Source organism: Typopeltis vanoorti, unplaced genomic scaffold (genome assembly GCF_054136105.1).
Source record: "Typopeltis vanoorti isolate ZY-2024b unplaced genomic scaffold, IOZ_Tvanoo_1.0 HiC_scaffold_824, whole genome shotgun sequence".
NCBI lineage: Eukaryota > Metazoa > Arthropoda > Arachnida > Uropygi > Thelyphonidae > Typopeltis > Typopeltis vanoorti.
Genome location: NW_028328229.1, coordinates 1 through 16,013, shown reverse-complemented (window position 1 = coordinate 16,013; position 16,013 = coordinate 1). Strand labels below are relative to the sequence as shown.

General features: G+C 32.3%; 1 long non-coding RNA gene across 1 annotated transcript; it reads left to right on the top strand.

Annotated features, from left to right (window-relative positions):
* The first annotated feature begins 6,723 nt into the window (after window positions 1-6,723).
* Window positions 6,724-14,823, top strand: LOC150092070 (uncharacterized). Its single transcript, XR_016550626.1, has 4 exons — window positions 6,724-6,739; window positions 10,729-10,889; window positions 13,693-13,857; window positions 14,189-14,823. It is a non-coding gene; the product is annotated as an uncharacterized LOC150092070 (long non-coding RNA).
* Window positions 14,824-16,013: the final 1,190 nt, after the last annotated feature.

Genomic DNA, 16,013 nt, shown 5'->3' with positions numbered 1-16,013 from the left:
GAGTTGCTACTACTTCTTCCAACAGACATTTCTTTCGCAAAATCTAATACATTTGGGGGGGGGGGGGCGACCTCACGACATTCAGTAGGAGATGTCAAATGTAATTAATTAATATATTTAAAAGATTTTTTTATTTAATAAATCAGGTGTGACGGTATGTTTTTGACAATAGGATCTTCTGCTTACGTGATATAGCGGTCAGAGTAGGCATTATGATTAAAAGATGATTTGTCCTTAAATAAGTGACAAATGCGTTATTGTTAACTTTCAAACATTTTGTATCCGAATCTAATTCATCCCACAATTATTCTTTTGAATTAAAAAATAAATAAATAAAAACTATACGGCCATATCATTTTCAAAATTTCAAATGAAGAATAAATTTAGCAGTAAATAACAAAGAACTTCATTTAGAAAAAAAAATAATAAAACATACTTTATATTAAACATGACTACACTTCAATTAAACTGGAATATGAATAAAATAATCAAAATAATAATATGAAACTCGAATTGCCACTGCCACTGCCAAATCAAGATTCTAAAATATATACAAATTGTAAAAAAAACTTACAGATCATGCTCTATAAGTGGTAGAGTATTAAGATACTTAAATATAAAATAACATCTAGAGTACAGCAATTAAAACAAATATGTCAATAGCTACTGTAGTTCGAATTTATGAAAAAATTCCCTTGTAAATGTTTTTTGCAAAATTGCAAATAACATATTGAAGAAGATATAATGGAGCACAGTTATCCACCCAGAGTATTCTAAGATAAAGAATTTTCATTACCTGATTATCCCAAAACAAATTCTTTACAATCGCTTCTTACAAATATGCGTAGCTTAGCTGAACCATAATTCTTCTTATATTTGGTGTTTCGAAGTAAACGTTATACAAATGGAAAAATTAAAATTAAAAAAATACATAATCCTTCAATGTAATTTAATTCGTTAGAAATTGATAGCCACATGATCTACCTTGATAATTGGGGAGAATGCGTATTATATAAGAAGTAATGTTAATTATCCTAAATTGCATTTATTTATTTCTACTCGTAAGGCCATCTATATGTTCTGCTGTCAATTATGCTGAGTTATGACAATTAAAACCAGAATTACTTCTCTCAACAAGATATGAAAACTTACGTGCCTGCTTCATACGTCGACGAATTCTGAAATCAAATGAAAAAAAAAGATTCTCTGGAAAGGTCCTGTAGTGGGTAACTAAAAGTGAATGTTATAATGGTCTTACATTACGTTACCTAAAGGTCCGAAAATTTACCACATGCCCAAACCAAACTTCGTGTGAGATATTCTTAAACATTAAATTCACGATTTATTAAAGAGAATTTTTTCTGTAGAGTTTTGTAGACATTTTACATTTCTGAATCTACAATTCGGACTCCGTCTTCTGTGCGACTGTTTTATATGATATTGTGTTTCACATTTTTAGATTATAAATGATACGTATGTTGTTTCTTAGCTGTTGAATCCTGGGAAGGGCATACCGAAATTCCATATATATTAGTAACAGCCTCCGTTATATCAGTCGGTAATGAGGAAGCCATTTGTGTAGAAAAAAACAGTTTGAAATACTCTAGGATACGGAAAAGCTATTCTTCCTAAATATCTGTAGAAATGCATGCAAAGATTAAATGCCGTTGGAAGACAGAGCCGATTTAATTGGTGATTTATACATTTCATTCCCCTCCTCTCCTTTTCTACAAGTATAAGGCCATCTTACGGAGGTTTGTATTGAGGAAATAAGTTATACAGTGTATTTTTATAGGATATCTTTATCAGTTGACTACTCCAGATTTCCTCTCATAGAAACTGGCTTCATCACGAGAAGTTAGTATTGTCAGTTGATCAAGTGATGCTGAGCACACGTATCTTAGTAGGCTACAGATTCTGCATGCAATAGATTCTGGGATTTAATTTTTTAAATGGGAATCACTAAACGATATTCCTTTAATGATTACTCATTTAGTGAGGTGGAGATGGTGTAAGAAAGCTATTAATTTGAATATTTTAAATTATTTGAAATTGGTATTTTCTCCTTTGGGATAGATTGATGTGTGTGGGTGGCAGAGTTTAGCTAACAGGTGGAGGAGAGGAAATATGATAGAAACTTATAAGTTACTAATGGGATTCTATAAGATTGACACAAAAAGGAAACACAAAGGGTTACACTTGAAAGTTTTCTCGGAGTATGGATAGCAAGCATGTGCGGAGTACGTTCCTTTCTTGCAGAGTGTTGAATGATGGAATTGATTGCCAAAAGTGATTGTGAACGTCCCAACAGTGAACAGGTTTGAGATGAATGATTGGTGTATTGTTATTGGATAGTCTCGGTCTCCCGTGATGAGTTTTTTGACTCCACAGCCTAAACGAATAAATAATAACAATAATAATAATAATAAGAAGAAGAAGAATCCAAAAGGAGAAACATTACCTTATTATATCACTGCGTAACACACACTTAGCCCTGTCCATAAGGATACGTCTTGCATTACAATGTGGTATTCTCAAATGTTTAAAGTCGCTAAAATTAACGCACTGCCGAGCTAAGTTTTTATGTCAAGAAAAGAGACAAGACATACAAAATGTATTCTGGTAACTTCATAGATATATTTGTTTTGTCAGAGTAGCGCAACGATTGGTTATTTTAAACCCATACTTTCCTTTGAATGCCAAATTTGGAGTATGGAAATATGTCAGAAATAAAAATATGCGGTATAAAAGGCAGTGTACGCAGCACAAAAGTTAGCAAATTGCTGACCTTTTCGTTATACTTAATAACGTATCACAGACATAAAATTGATGTTGAACGTGATTGCAATAAACCAAGAAAAGGCTTATTTTACTTTAGTTCAACGACCAAAGAAAGGTAATGTATGTATTCCTAAATAATCCAGTAGTTATGATTATAAACAACATTATGATGTGTGCATATATCATCTTTGCTGCGTGCAGATATAAAATTATTTTTTTTCTAAAACACGAACAAAATATTTATTTCTCACACAGCCTCCAGTACTCGTGTGTGTGTGTGTGTGTGTGTGTGTGTGTGTGTGTGTGTGTGTGTGTGTGTGTGTGTGTGTGTGTGTGTGTGTGTGTGTGTGTGTGTGTGTGTGTGTGTGTGTGTGTGTGTGTGTGTGTGTGTGAAATACTAGTTAATTCCGTTGGTGATGAAATTTTCTGATAGCTTTCTGCAAAGGAAGAACTTAATGACTTCCGAGGAAAGGCAATAAAACTATTATTATATGAAAGCACGACTAGTGTCGTCGACTTCACAGACTTGCGACTTCAAAGATTTCATCGAGTGTATAACATGCAAAGAGAAGATACAAAATACATTATATGTAAGCAAAGGTATAAATTAAGTTACCATCGGATTGCTGACATCTGAAAACGATATGAATGACAAAGTGTTGTTTGGCAGGTTCAGGCTGGCGTTATCGTGTCTGCGCCGAAATTGGATGACTGCGTAGTAGCAATCAGGGAGGTTACAGCTTAAAACTGAAATGATATGATTTATTTCAGATCACTGTGTGAACGATAATTCTTCGTCGTGATAATTAACAGAATTAAGAACATCATTATATAGAGCAATGGCTATATTTTTGACATGTGTGATGTCGTTAAGATGCTATACTAGACTTAGTTCAATGGATTTCTCCGTTTGACCAATATTCGGCACGTTGCTGTTATACCAAAGACGAAAAACCTCCGGGATACTTTAAGCTGCCACATAGTAGTTTAGGCGTACCGAGTAAGGAACGAAATTTGGTTAAATGAGTGAAAGAAGTGGAAGTTTTATTTCTTAAGAATTATTTTTTGTTTAATCCACCTGCTCACCATATTTATTTTTTGTATATATATATAATATTTATATATATATATATATATATATACAATTCAATTTATTTTGACAACAAATTGAATTGTGTATATATATATATAGAATGGGCTTTTCTGAATTTCAGTAGTTTTGAAAATTAACCAAATTACTCTTGGAATAAATGAGAATGAACTTTTAAAAATGACGGTTGTAAAGTCTATTTTATGAATGTGTGTGGGTTTTACAGATGGTGAGGCAACTTGTTTTGTATCTTTTGTTCCTCTTTCTTAGGATGGCTAATCTATGTCCAATAGGAAACCTCCTTGCGATTGCTTCGGCAAATAAAATCAGTGATCCAAGAATGAATGGCATTTTATTTCAAGGTAACGAAACTATTTTGCATCCAATTAATTTTACTTTTCTATTTGTCATTTCAATAGCAAATATATGGTAATCGCCTCATATGCTTTATTCAAATCTCGTCTACTAATTTCGACCTGATTCAGGTATAGAGGAGACAGGGTAATAGAGACTACGAAGATAATATCGGGAATATAGACAGATTTATAATATGTTAATGAATATCAGTGTTAATGAATTCAATAACATATATGATATCCATGATTGGGTGATATATGGCCTTTCTCGACAAAATCTCTGGTTTTCTAGAATCACTGGTAATATGTTTATCGAAAAAACATTTAAATGTGTACAAAGAACATTTTGAGCAGCAATCCAACATATTCTCTTACAAAATGTCCAAGATATCCTCAACTAAATATCGCATAATTCTCTTCCAAAATACAGATTTGTATTTTAAATATCATTCGTTTATTTCAAGTATTACGTTTCAATTAATATATCGACAGTATTCACTAACTCTGCAATACAGTACTTCAAACTAAGAAAACATCTGGATTTAAATTTATTTTCATGTCTTATCGAAGCATCATGCTGACACACACTTACGAAATTTAAACCCAAAATATTAAGAAAGGGTTGAGATAATGCAATGTATTGATCAATGCTTTTTCATTTTCTAGAAAATTGGGATAACTGGCCATCAAAGCCTGTAGACTGTGCAGATATATTGAATGAAGGACATAAAAACAGTGGAGTATACAAGGTGTGGCCTCGAAGTCGTATGATTAGTGAAGGTATTGATGTCTATTGCGATATGAGTATTGATGGAGGAGGATGGACGGTTTGTATTTTCAACACTATTTTACAGGCTGGACAGAGGAACGAATTCCCAATGATTGGAGTAGAGCTCTCGTAGTATTCATATATAAAAAGGGAAATAAAACTGAATGTGAGAATTACAGAGGTATTTCCCTACTGAATGTTCCTGTTACGATTTATGCAAGTATACTTGAGAAACGGTTGAGAAGAATTGTGGAAGAAAATCTTAGTGAAGTACAAGCTGGAGTCAGGCCAAATAGAGGCTGCCAGGATCAGATCTTCACTTTATGACAAATAGTCGAAAAATCATGGGAATATAACAATGATCTAGATTTTAGTTGTGTCGATCTGGAAAAGGCATATGACAAGGTAACTAGAGAGAAGCTATTCAATACGGTACAGTTATATAATGTCAATGGGGCATTATTTCAAACAATACGTAGTCTTTATTTGAGTTGTAAGTCAGCAGTCAGAATTGAAGGAAGTAATTTATTTTAACCGAAGTAAACAGTGATGCTAAGACAAATGACATTTTATCTCAAGGTAACAGACTTGATTATACTGAATGGCTTTTAAAACTAATTTTTCTCTCTTTCAGATTACAGCAGATCTTTATATTATTAAAAAATTACTTATCTATATGAGTTAAAATAGCATAATATTTTTACGTTAAAAATCAGACAAACCTAAACTAAAACATTCACTAGATTTTCTGAATTTAGATATTCTGAGTCTATGAAACTTGTGAGTTAGCCAGTATAAATCTTTGAATTATAACAGAGAAAATAATGAACAGAGACTTCAACAATAATGCAAAAGAAGAAACGTACAATTAAGGATTTGATTTTCATCAGTGAAGGAAAGTTGTTAAAATTGGTACTTGAACAGTACCAATGTTAACAACGTATGGCTGAACATGGTCAATGTTCAGCCATACGTCAACTCAATGCAAACCAAGTATATAAGACGTTGCGGAATAGGGTCACAAATATTAGCAGGTGTGACTCCTGACAGGTGGCAGAATAACCAAGGAGAGTCCTCACATTTCAGAGAACAAATCACCAATCGAATCCGATATTTCACATATGCGGGGACATGCGACTACAGTTGATCTCTGAAGTTACTTGTCAAAGTTACTTTCCTGGAAAGCACAATTAATATCTTCCTTTTATGCAAAAGTAATGCTCTCCTTAACTCTCCTTTTCGAAAAGTTATTAATTCTCATCGCAAAGGTCTTTTTTTTCTCCACAGTGTAATGCTTCCAACCATAAATAAATTGTTCATTCAGAATTCCTGTTCTGGTGGAATTACATCCACCTCGGCCGGTAGGGAGGTTAAGTGTCGTTCCTACGCATGTGTAACAAATGATAGTTTAGTTAATGTTATTAGGCTAGTATTTGCGAAGCTGTATGCAAGTGTGTATACTAATTATATGGTTAAAGTATTTGTCGCAGTCGGTAAGAATATATTTTTCAATGAATTTATTATTCATATTTTACGGTTACTCGTTTATTTTAACAAGTCCAAGATACTACTGTTTCTATTTTTGTATTGTTTAGCTTTTAACATAATTATTTATTTTATTTTATTTATGTTTCCTTTGCATTTTATAAATATTTATTTCGCTTTTGATAGTATAATACACATTATGATACCAAGAAAGTTTGAATCCGCAGCTAGTAAAAGAAAACGACAAAGGAAAAACAGGTAAATAGTTTGCTCTTCTATCAACCGAAAAAACAGTGATGCTAAAACAAATGTCATTTTATTTCAAGGTAGCATACTTGTTTATACTAAATGACTTTTAAAACTAATTTTTCTCTCTATCTTAAATAGTCAAAAGGGAGGCAATTTTGTCATTCATGTGTTTTCTTCTGAAAATGAAGGAAGGGAATTTCATAGAACTGAAGTTCTACTACAAACGGTTTAGAATGAAAGCGAATGATTGGTATCAATTACAGGAGAAGACGAAAGTGAAAATGAACATCAAAATAATGTAGAAAACATAGAAGCAGGGAAAGAAATATTTCCTACCATACTTATGATGAATTCATATAGCTTTAATAGCTAATAAAACAAGAGTTTTATTATAAATTATTATATTTATTATTTAATAAAACAATAGCTAATAAAACAAATTGATATCAAAAATTAAGGAAGTTGTTCATTTTGCAATAATTAGGTACGTTAACGCAAATTCTGACATTGAAGAAACATGTATCGGGTTAATCAGTATTACAGCACATAGTTCCTTATAATTAGAAGAGGTAATATTTAGAAAAAAATTAGAATTATCTTTAGAGATAAAAATGTTCGGAGGGCAAAACTACGATAACGCTGCCAATATGAATTATGTCTATAAACGTTTACAAACTAGCCGAAAAAACATAGTTCTGCAAATTATATACCAGTAGCACGAAAATGAACACAACAAGAAGAATTTATATGTATTTGTGTCAGTGAATCCGTTAGTCGCTGACTTACTTTCATGCTCTTGGACGATTGTCATACAACTAAGGTCCTGAAATCCATTCTAATATTATTTCTTTCTGAAAATTAAGACACATATTGAAAGGTTATAATTTCTGTTCGGACAATGAAATCAAGATTGCAGTCGTTAGCGTGTCCGTTAACAAGACGTTCAGTGGTGTGGCAGAAATAGGTAGAAAGAAGAGGTAATAATATTGCGACGTAAGTTAGAAAACTTGCTATGCAAAGTTAAAGGAAAATATTCATTCTTATTTCAATCTACTCCTTTACCAAAAAGAAAAATTAGTTCATGAATTATTATTATTATTGTTGTTGTTGTTGTTCTCTGAAACCTCCAAGGAGTCAAGGACTAATCGACGGAGGCTATAAATCACCCAAACTGAGCTGTCATACCTTCCCTTAAATTCATTCAGACTAGATGAACTCATTACACCTAAGGGCAAATTATTCCACTCTGTGAGAAAAAAATCTAACTCCTACATCTTTGTTACTTTTGAACAAGCTTAACTTACATGGATGCTGCGTGTTCTTCCCCACCTACAAAATAACGAAAAATTTCATCCTCTAACACCCGTTCAAACGTTAATAAACATCTATCATATAATTCCTCTTTCTACTGTTAACCAGAGTCTGTAATCCACATACTCGCAATCTGTCCTCATAATCTAAATCCCATAATTCGGATATAATCTTAGTAACTCTTCTTTGCACCCTTTCCACAGCATCATAATCCCCTTGGAGCCCGGGAGACCAAATATGCGCACAAATTCAGGTGTGGTCTTATCAAACCCACGTAAAGAGACAAAATTACTTTCTTATCTTTATATGTCAAGGTACGTTTCAGAATCGCAATTATTCACTGAATTCAACACTTACTATGTGAGCTTTGAACTTCAAATTCCTATCCAGCTATAAACCAAGATCTCTTACCCCCTCAGTTTCTTGTAGCATAACCCCGCTAATATAATATGCTGCTGGAACTCTAATCACGCCAAAGTGCATAACATTACACTTACTAACATTAAACTGACAATTTCGTTTATCCAAATTCTATTCAAAATAATTTTGTAAGTGCTGAATATCAGTAGCATCATTGATCGCCCTGCCTATCTTCCCATCATCAGCAATCAGCTGCACATCTGATGTTAGCACCTACCTGATGTCATTAACGTATAGACTGAACAATAATGGCCCAAGGACTGAGCCCTGAGGTACATGACTGGTCACCTTAAATTTGGCAGATTTACACCAACTATAAACCACTTGTTGATATTTCAACAATAACACCCGTTCAAACGTTAATAGACATCTATCATATAATTCCTCTGAATTATATGATAGATGTTTATATTCTAATCCCATATTCTCCAGTTTATGCAACAGCCTTTCGTATGTATCCTATCAAATGCCTTAGACAAATCCAATATTATCATAGTGTATCCTTTCCTATTATACATCTCTGCGTAACATTGTTTTAGCAAATTGCTAAAACATGATCTTCGTTTAGTAAACCCATCTTGCTCCTTGCAGAGTGTAGCTTGTTTATCTACCCATTTCTGTATGCGAGTGTTTACCAACTTCTCTAAATTCTCCCTAACCCACCAGAGATACTGATAGGTCGATAGTTAGACACATCAATTTTTCCCCACCCTTGTACAATAGAACTATCATACATTCCTTCATTCCTGTGAGACTCAAGTTTTAGAAGCATGTGAAATGCCTACCCAATTTCGCTGAACTTAACTTTCCTTTAGCAAACAGACATAACGATAAAATTCTTTTGGATTGCCATTAGCTTTCATGGCCAATTTTTTTTCATATTCCGATTAAACTTTACTTGTTACTTTTCTGGGTTGTGCGTTATATATTTAATAACTCCTCTCACTGTTATTCTCAGGATATTTTCCACATCAACTTCTTCCTGTGTATCTCTTGCTTAATATGGTTGCACATCTAATTCATTCCCAACCTATTTATTCTTCCTACATTAGGGATACATTGAGATTCTCTCCCCCCCCCATCATGTTAGCACTTTTTCAAAGATTCCTATACATTGCTGATGTTTGTTTCACATTTAGTAACTGATATCATCGGACCAAGGATAGTACTGCCCTACGTTGATCATAATTTCCAGCTTTGTAGATCAACAAGTAACCGGCTCTAATCGAAGCATTAATACAATTAGATACTTCTATTTGTATACTTCTATCTATTTGGCTCTAGAACATTCTGTTGTAGAACATTCTATTTTCCCTCCGCAGGCATACTTAAGAACCCAAAGAATGCCATCCCTTTACCGCATACGTAACTATGTTCGAAGCTATTCATATTTTCATCACGTTTACCATATCATATCTGAACTTTCACTCATATGTTTTCTATTCCTCCCTGGATTATTTAGTTCTCTGACTCTCTGCATTAAGTCTGATACCAAGAAGTAATTTTTCAAGGCTCCTGGTCCCAAATGAATTCGAGTGCAGCTCATCCCTCTTATACAAGTCTTTTCTGCAATCAAACACACCCCACACTTCTAAAAACTCGCATCTATATCTTGTATGCAGCCTGCGCATGAAATCATTTGCTATCATCGTCCTCCTTCTTAACTCGGTGCTATCGTATCTGGGTAGCAAATGAACAGTTTTACTCTCTCATATATCTTTCCCACTTCTTCCAAAAGGCCTTTCATATCTTCTCTCATACTATATTTGTCTCTACTTAAATTATTAGTACCTACCAGAACTACCATCTCTTTTACCTTTCTTTCATGTTTTTCAATTACGTTTGTCATATCTTTAATTTTCGCCCTCACGAAACTTCTAATTTCGCGGGGAATCATAAAGATCGAAAATATTATATGAAGAACAAAGAGGTGAAATTCTTTTTCTATCTAGCTCTTCTGTAATATATCCCTGATAACTAATATTAAAAGGAAATATAAATTTGTTGCGAGATTCGAAGTATATGTACACGTCATCAATTCCAGTAGATAAACTGGTTCAGCATACGTAGCTACAGACGTACGGATTTATAAACTCATCAGTATATATTTCTTACGCATTTTCAAACGTAAAATAAAAGGAATACAACCATGTTATTATTTACTAAATTGCAATTGGTTTATTTACTTGTCATGATTACATAAGGTAGATTCAATGCAATTTAACTGTATTTTAATGATAAACTTATTAAAATGCTGCTTGTTGCAGTGAACTCTGAACAAAGTTGTTCAAGACCAATCGACTGTGCTGAAATATTTGATGCGGGACAAAGTAATAGTGGAATATACAAGGTGTGGCCTCGAAGTAGAATGGTGAATGATGGTTTAGAGGTGTACTGTGATATGAATACTGATGGTGGAGGATGGACGGTAAGTGCGATTATTATTTTTCTCATTACAATATCCTCATCACCGATACGGTGATGAGGATATTGTAGTAATAATTAACAAATAAATCTGAAATGATGAATTAATTACACACACACTATGATATAAGGTACGTGTATAACTGCAAAAAACTAAAATAATGAAAAATATCTAAGAAAACCAGATAGCATAAGAACAACTAATTATTATAATTGTTTCTTTATATATATAATAGATAACAATAAAGCAGAGGAAATACAAAACACGTGCATATCTGAAGATCGTAAATATTTGGAAAATAAAGTAGTAGTCTGTGTGATATTTGGCAATTTGAAAAAAATTCTTGCATAGAAAAACAAACGGGAAAGCCAAACCTTCAAGAGGTATGCAAGAGATCAGACTACAAGACGAAATAAATAATGAAGATAAAAGTAAAAAGTGTTATTATAAGAGAAGAAATTTTAAAATAATAATAAAAATAGGTAGGCATATTTCACGGATGAATGGAAATTGAAATGTCAGAAGTGGCATTCATATGAAAAAAGACGAATGCCTTTGCGACCAAAGAGAAGAAGAGAAGATGATGTAATGGACATGTTGGAACGTAGATGCATCGATAAGCCTCCAACCCAAAACGATGGTTAATGAAGAAGGCTAATAATACAAATGGTTACAAAAAATCTTACAAGAAATTCACAGCCATCTAAAACTATTGTATAGAAACATGCAGTGAAATTGAAACCTGAAAGAAAAAAATAAGAGACAACGGGAAGTATCATTTAAAATACAACATCTCTCATAAAAGCATAAACGCGAATCTAATTTAGTACACATTCTGTATTAATTCACCACATTGAGACTAGAAAAACGCAGAGATCACTGCAACAAATACAACACTGTTTAACTAGGTATACCGCAACAAACGTAATTTTAGTCTTATTCTCAATTTGTTCTGTGTAGTTTTGTCTGTACTTTCCTCACAAAATGCGAAGTACTGAAACGATGAATTACTTGGATATCAATCTTATTAAACAGTGTATTCCGTCTTGACTCATTTTCATAATAATGACCTCTTAAAGCAAAATTCCTTTTTTGATCTCATGGAAATTCTAACATGTTTTTCCTTGTTTAGGTCATTCAAAAAAGGGGAGATTACGGAAGGCCCCTAGACTATTTTTTAGAGAGTGGGAGGAGTATAAAAATGGATTTGGAAATATTCATCAAGATTTCTGGTTAGGTGAAAAAGAGTTTTCAGATTACGCATAGAAGTATAATTGATTTTGTTTCTCATCATGAAAGACGTTTATTAATGATCTCTGGAAACATCGGTACATGATTAATAGTAACGGAAAAGCAATTATAGATAAATACCGTGCATTTCAACAACCAATCACAGAATACAGAAACATAAATCTCGCTTAGAACATGCTATGCTATAAAGATTTTATATTAATAGTATTATAATAATATTATAATCTAGTAATTCAAAACCTAGATATATTCATATACAACAGTAAAATAAGTCCAAAACTGCCAAACCTCCACAGTCCATTTAAAAAGATGAGCACGACATTATTTAAATGAGTGTTGTCTCATTTGCAGTGTGTCTCCGGTGTAGTCTTTTATATGTTTAGAAATCCGATGGGTCATTCACCACTTTACTTCCACAAAATATTGACTTCCTGTCAATATTTTTACTGCTCTTTTAAATCTTAACATCTGTTTATATGCGTATTGTCATTGCTGCATCAATTATTAGATCACCTTAGTGATTATAATCACCACGTGATTGATTATAATCAACAAAATCACTTAGTTATTCTGTTGTGAACTATATTATTGAATATATAAACTTCCCCCCCTTTTTTAACTGAACAGGTTCCTATTCCTAAGATTACAAAATTAATATTTCATGCTACACAATCGATAACAGCTTTTTGAAGACAGTTTCCATCTAATCAATCAAATTATATACCACCAACGATCGTTTTCTCCCTCACACAAACAAACAAACACACTTACACACACATTCAAAATTAACATATTCAATCAATAACTCAGATATACACAAAACCTCAATAGTGTGAGAAAAATTGACTAATCTGGTCTTCGAACTTTTAATGCAAGTTTCCCAACGCATTTCATGAACAATCTAAATTAAAGGAGATTTTCCAAGGGAAATAATACATAACAACATGAAGTTTCCTAGCACACAATCACACGTAATGACAGTACATATCTGTCTGTACCTTCGTGTATGCGTTTCTACAATTATGTCATTCTTGTTAATGAAACCCAAATACATCAAATGCTTCAGATGACAATCGTTAATACATTAGTCACTTAATCTTCACGTTAAAAATGATCAATCTAAGGATTTTTTTGTAACGAGGATGGGTGTGCAAACTAATTATATCCCTTATATACATACATAGGATACTATATATGTTTGAACTTTAATTATACAAGAGTATGTAACGTATGGATAAAATGATTACAAAGAACTACATTTTCATTTTATGCTGGTTTCAGCGGAAGGAATTAGATTATATCATCTAATTGCAAAATACTAGAATTCATAATGTTTTTGTATTTACATTCACAAATGCATTAAAATACGCTTTGAATTCGATAATGTTAAAGCTAATACCCTTAAAAGTTTAAGAAACCTCCATCATAGTAAAGACTTTAATGCATAGTAGAAGAGGACAGAAAAAAAATTAAAAATAATCACAGCTGAATATTTCATCATGTTTCATATTCTTATTATCAAATTATAATATTCTTTCTTTCTATCGTTTTGCAGGTAATGATAAAATTTACGCCCTTACAAATCAGAGAAAAAACTCCATCAGATTTGATCTTAAAGATTTGGATGAATTTCACAGGTATGCTTTATACGACCAATTTTGGATTGATGACGAAAGTTACAATTACACGCTACATGTCAGGGATTATACTTGTAATGCCGGTGAGTATGTTCAATTTACATCTAAATTCAAAATTAGTTCAAATGACAAATTTTCCAACTGAATTTAAACTTAAAATACCAAAATTTCAAAATCATAAGCAAAACTTGCTCTTCAAATATTCAAAGTACGTTGCTTTCTAATTCTTCTCTTAGTTCCTCTTCATTACATATCTTGCTTAGTCATGGGTGTTTCTTCCTTACACTATGGTGCCGTTTATTTCTTTCCAAGAAGTGTTTTATTCATATATAAAGACTCTGTAATTATAAACCATTTTATGTAAAATAAATTAAACTGCTTATGAAATATTTTATTTTAATATCTTATTTACAGGGGACTCCTTGAGCTACGTAATGGAAGACAATTTTCTACTAAAGAGAGATAATGACAGTAGTAGTGATCACTGCGTTCCGGATCACCGTGGTGCTTGGTGGTATGGAACCTGTCATTAATTCAATGTGAATGGACTTTATCTCAGAGGGAACAATACTTCTTTAGATAAAGTGGTTAATTAGCAGTAATGGAAAGGAATGCAATATTCTCTCCTATTCACAGAATGAAGACACCCTAGTAGTTTTAATACAAACTTTAAGGGAAATAATCCACAATGACGTGGATATATTCATAATTAAACATCTTTAACTTAAAACATATACATAAATTCAGATTCTTAATATATTGGAAGATTTTCATACAAGGAATCTCTGTAGATAGTCATCATCATAATTATGCTCTGCAAAGAAATAAATTATCTAAATGATAAATAAAAAAATAAATTATAAAAAAGAAATATTTATCTTTAGAAGCTAAAACATTTGCTTGATGCTAGATTCGAATATATTATATGTATCAGAGAATTGATCGCATAGCTTGTACAGAAAACACAAACTTGTATAAAATTATTGACTGCAAATTTGAAAATTTCAATTTCAATTTTCTTTTAGAATAAATTGAAAAAAAAGTCTACATTTCTAATCTGAAATGCAAATATTATTTCAGAACCTTGAATAACTTGAAATCACTAATTTAATAATCATTGTTTGCAAGTAGAGGAACACTGTAAGCATGAAATGTTTTTATCAGCAACTAAACATCCTTCTATTTGCCTTAACATGTCAAACGAAATTAAAAATTGCTATATAAAATTGCAAAATGTAATTACTTAATGAAATGCAAAATAAAATACGAATCCAATGTTAATTTACCCTTATACAGTATTGGAAATACCGTTCCTTTTAATCCATCGAATCTTTTACAAATGCCACATGCAGGGATATTACATTATGCATTGCTATTTGAAACATGAACCATGTAAGGTGTTACTTAGAAGAAAAGAAAACTGTTTTCACAGCTATCGGTGCTCCAGACATTAACTAAAATGAAGTGAAGTACTAATCCGTTACTTGGTGGACTTTGATATCAATAGGAAAAATCGAATATCGACCTTTATTAGCTAATGTTTCAAATACTTTTTCTATAGGGTTGAATGTTTCATGTTGAATAGATTTACATGGCCCAGGTTCTCACGGGATACCACGTCTCGACAACCAAGAAAGATATTATTATCACACTGTTGTTAAATAAAGAAAATATGACCCTCTCCAGAAAATGAATATATTTACGACTTACGCATTCTATTCCGTCATGGAGAGTAGTCGAGGCCTTTTAACTCAACTAGCTTTTGAAAACTGAGTGGGTAGTTCAGTATCCAACCGTAGCCAATCAGCAATAATTCACCGAAGACTAAGCACGTTTTTCCTTGTTTATTCTTCGGTTTTTTCCATCTTTCTTCAGAAAAGAAGAAAGCATAAAAAAAGCTGCTAACGAATAAGCTGGAAGTTGCTCTGAAATAATACACAGACAAATTTAATTAGAGCTACGCTATTTATAAAAGTAGCTAAAAAACGTCATCAGAAGGCTTCCGTAAAAATGTAGAATACTTGATATATATATCTTCATAATCATGAAAGTGACAAAATTTTCTGCCGACTATTGAAAATACTTAAAAATGAAGGAAAGAATAATATAAAATGAATCAAACATGATAAATGTGACAGGAAAACAGAAGATAACGATATCCGAGACTTCTAGTGTGATTTCGTTAATAGACTGTTCAGCGAAACCGACATCAATAAAATAATACTATAAATATTCGATA